Source organism: Nerophis ophidion, linkage group LG23 (assembly GCF_033978795.1).
Source record: "Nerophis ophidion isolate RoL-2023_Sa linkage group LG23, RoL_Noph_v1.0, whole genome shotgun sequence".
In the NCBI taxonomy this organism is placed as follows: Eukaryota; Metazoa; Chordata; class Actinopteri; order Syngnathiformes; family Syngnathidae; genus Nerophis; species Nerophis ophidion.
Window position 1 is genome coordinate 33,150,502 of NC_084633.1, and position 5,095 is coordinate 33,155,596.

The following is a 5,095-nucleotide window of genomic DNA, read 5'->3' on the forward strand; positions in this document are numbered from 1 at the left end:
CAACACTATATTAGAACGAAAAAGAATGCACGGGACAAAAACAAAAACTACTCCCCCAGTTTCCGCCTGGCACTAGTGTTTGACTTGTCCCTATTCAACAGTGTAACACTATTTTAGAATGTTAAAAAGTGCAGGGAATGAAAACAAACACTGCTCCCCCCGAATTGTTTTTATTTTTTACATCCGTGCTTGTAGGTTTAGGGCATTCAAAAAAAAATCACAGATCAGTAAGCAAATCAGATTAGAGTTGTTTGTTTTAACCTTTGTGTTCCCTTTCTAATGCATATTGTTCATTGCATTGCTGACAGTATGCTCCTAAAGAGTCTTTTTGAACCTCTTTGGATAAAAAAGCTTTTAAGGATGACCGGACTGAAACCGCAGGGATTAGAGAACCGTGCTGTGCTACATTAAAGTGCAGTTATCTACAACAGAACTAAGCACTTCTGTCTATTGTTATGTTTGTGTTTGTGCGGTGTACAAGTATGTATTTGTAGTGTGTATGTGTTAATTGTGTTTATGACAACTGTACTATCAATCACTCAATCAATCAAAGTTTATTCATATAACCCTAAATCACGAGTGTCTCAAATGGCTGCACAAACCACAATGATATCCTCGGCTCGGATCCCACACCAGTGCAAGAAAAAACAGACAACGGTAATCTAAACTCCATTTTTTTCAATGCAGCCTCTAAGAGTGTGACTGTATTATTGTTTCTTTCATATTGATAGTTTATGAACGTGAACGTGTGTGTAAAAAAGTGTGACGTACATTTAATGAACCATTTTTTGAGTTCAGATTCAAAACGCAAAAGTCAAAAACAAATATGATAAACAAATATAGACAGTCAAATATAGTTATAATGAAATGATCAAATATGAATACTACTGGAGCGGTTTAGCTCGGTTGGTAGAGTGGCTGTGCCAGCAACTTGAGGGTTGCAGGTTCGATTCCCGCTTCTGCCATCCTAGTCACTGCCGTTGTGTCCTTGGGCAAGACACTTTACCCACCTGCTCCCAGTGCCACCCACACTGGTTTAATTGTAACTTAGATATTGGGTTTCACTATGTAAAGCGCTTTGAGTCACTAGAGAAAAAGCGCTATATAAATATAATTCACTTCACTTCACATACTGAATGTTTTTCTGCGCCATAATAAAACTGAATAGAACATCCAGGATCGTCCTCAGGAAAGTCCGGCCTTTTTAATGCCTTCAGGTCTTTGCGTCATTTGGCCTCTGGATGACACTGTTGGCTAAACCATTTCCATCTCCCTCTGCAACCCTCCATCCATCCATTTTCTACCGCTTATTCCCTTTCGGGGTCACGGGGGGCGCTGGCGCCTATCTCAGCTACAATCGGGCGAAAGGCAGGGTACACCCTGGACAAGTCGCCACCTCATCGCAGGGCCAACACAGATAGACAGACAACATTCACACTCACATTCACACACTAGGGCCAATTTAGTGTTGCCAATCAACCTATCCCCAGGTGCATGTCTTTGGAAGTGGGAGGAAGCCGGAGTACCCGGAGGGAACCCACGCATTCACGGGGAGAACATGCAAACTCCACACAGAAAGATTCCGAGCCTGGATTTGAACCCAGGACTGCAGGAACTTCGTATTGTGAGGCAGACGCACTAACCCCTCTGCAACCATGTTTGATAAATTATTATTGGAAGGCCTTTTTCAATCAATAAATCAATCTATCCTGCCTTCCTTAAGCACACTTGTACACGAAGGCAGTAAGTTCAACACCTTCCGCTCATCAAAACTCTGAACACCAGGTTGACTGATGGAGGCCAGGTTTATTGACAATTGAAAGGGTGAAACTGTAGGACACAAACATTGTACATGTAAATGCCTGAATTAAATGAACTTAATAATGTCATATCACAGACCACAGACTATCAAGTATTCCATTTGAATTAAATCTGAGTTTAACTTTGTCACACTTTACTGTATGTATTGTTATAATTATTAAATACAAGTGACAAATGAGCGTTCTGCTGTTTACCGGTAAATTGTCTTAAGTAACAGTACAACAAACGTCCACTAGATGGAGGCAGATGACAACAAATGAAAGTTAGCTGACGTGAACAAGTGATGAAATCAGATATCGTCTAACATCGTTAAACACACACATTTCACAGCTAAGTATGATTCATTGTGTACTATAAACATTAAAGATAGGTACATACCAACGATGCCACGAACAGCATGAGGTGTAATAGTTGTTTGCTGAGAAACACGAGGAGTGAAGTGGAGTTGTGCGCACCTGTTTGAAATGTTTCCGGAGTCTAAACACGTGACCTACCTACGCGTTTCTTATAGGTACAGCTCACTTAGCAGAACCAATTGAAATGACTTAGCAATAAACATACACTAAATAGAGTAATCTTAATAACTGGGGCAGAACACATCCATCCATCCATCCATTTCCTACCGCTTATTCCCTTTTGGGGTCGCGGGGGGCGCTGGCGCCTATCTCAGCTACAATCGGGCAGAAGGCGGGGTACACCCTGGACAAGTCGCCACCTCATCGCAGGGCCAACACAGATAGACAGACAACATTCACACTCACATTTACGCACTATGGTCAATTTAGTGTTGCCAATCAACCTATCCCCAGGTGCATGTCTTTGGAAGTGGGAGGAAGCCGGAGTACCCGGAGGGAACCCACGCATTCACGGGGAGAACATGCAAACTCCACACAGAAAGATCCCGAGCCTGGATTTGAACCCAGGACTGCAGGAACTTCGTATTGTGAGGCAGACGCACTAACCCCTCTTCCACCGTGAAGCCCTGGGCAGAACACAATCAATCACAATTTGTTTGTATAGCCCTTAATCACAAGTGCCTCAAAGGGCTTCACAAACCACAACAGCATCCCTTGATCTAAAACCCACAACCGGGCAAAGGAAAAAGACGAAACCTTGGGAAGGGACTACAGATGTGGGGAGCCCCCTCCTGGGTGACCAGCTGCAACGGATGCTCAGTAGGTACAGTTATTGAATTCAGAAAGCGGCTTCCTTCCTGCGCCGAAAGCATTTACAAATGAGGAATAACCCAACGACACAATGACATAGGGAACATTATTATTAATCTGGTTTTACTTGGCCAATTTTCAGCATTTCACGACACGCAAGTCTGCACTTTCTAGGAATATATGTCAGAGTTGTCTCCCCATGTCTAGCATTAAAAGATTACAGTTGGTACAAAATGCGGCTGCTAGACTTTTGACACGAACAAGAAAGTTTGATCACATTACGCCTGTACTGGCTCACCTGCACTGGCTTCCTGTGCACTTAAGATGTGACTTTAAGGTTTTACTACTTACGTATAAAATACTACACAGTCTAGCTCCATCCTATCTTGCCGATTGTATTGTACCATATGTCCCGGCAAGAAATCTGCGTTCAAAGGACTCCGGCTTATTAGTGATTCCCAAAGCCCAAAAAAAGTCTGCGGGCTATAGAGCGTTTTCCGTTCGGGCTCCAGTACTCTGGAATGCCCTCCCGGTAACAGTTCGCGATGCCACCTCAGTAGAAGCATTTAAGTCTCACCTTAAAACTCATTTGTATACTCTAGCCTTTAAATAGACTCCCTTTTTAGACCAGTTGATCTGCCGTTTCTTTTCTTTTTCTTCTATGTCCCTCTGTGTATCGGCTGGGGACATCTCTGCGCTGCTGGTCCGCTACCCTTGGGATGGTTTCCTGCTGGCTCCGCTGTGAACGGGACTCTCGCTGCTGTGTCTTGGATCCTCTTTGGACTGGACTCTCGCGACTGTGTTGTATCCATTGTGGATTGAACTTTCACAGTATCATGTTAGACCTGCTCGACATCCATTGCTTTCCTCCTCTCTAAGGTTCTCATAGTCATCATTGTCACCGACGTCCCACTGGGTCATTATTGTCACCAATGTCCCACTGGGTGTGAGTTTTCCTTGCCCTTATGTGGGCCTACCGAGGATGTCGTGGTGGTTTGTGCAGCCCTTTGAGACACTAGTGATTTAGGGCTATATAAGTAAAAAATTGATTGATTGAGTTAAAGATGGTAAAACCAATCCAGTGTAGGTCAATATATGTTAAACTAGCGAGTGCATGCAGGCCACATTTGGGCCCTAAACAAAATTTTGTTCAAGCCCCACCCCATTACACTTTTTCATTTATGTAAAACAATCATTATATTTTTTAAAACAAACCGGAATTTTGTTTGATGCACATTTTGAAAAAAAATACATGGTTAAGTGTTAAAGAGATACATGTGTATATATATACCAAAAGTATGTCTTATTTTATCTTTGTGAAAATATTGGACACAGTGTGTTGTCAAGCTTATGAGATGCCATGCAAGTGTAAGCCACTGTGACACTATTGTTCTTTTTTTTTTTTTTATAAATGTCTAATGATAATGTCAATGAGGGATTTTTAATCACTGCTATGCTGAAATTATAACTAATATTGATACTGTTGTTGATAATATTCATTTTTGTTTCACTACTTTTGGTTCGTTCTGTGTCTTGTTTTTGTCTCCTCTCAATTGCTCTGTTTATTGCAGTTCTGAGTGTTGCTGGGTCAGGTTTGGTTTTGGAATTGGATTGCATTGTTATGGTATTGCTGAGTATTGTTTTGTTGGGTTGATTAAAAAAAATAAAAAATAAAAAAATAGATTTTTAAAAAATTGAGAATCGATTCTGAATTGCACAACGTGAGAATCGCGATTCAAATTCGAATCGATTTTTTCCCACACCCCTAATATATATTTATATATATATATAAAAACAGTTAGCTGGACAGCTAATGTTTGCAAATGTTGTGTACATAACGTCACAGTCTATAATGTCTTTAGCCAATGTTCGAAGGTCACGGCGTAGCAGTTCTCCTATATAACCCGAGTACAGTTGGAACTCCAGCATGGTCAATTAGAATTTGATGGCGCATTCAGCTCCATGTCACTCACATAAACACATTTTTTTCTTCAAAAAGAGTGTTGATTTCATAAAAATACGCCAACCCGGCCCTCACTTCTCCCGGTCATAAAATGATTGAAAAGAAGAGTGTGAGTGCTCCACTGGGTTAATGATTACATCAACTA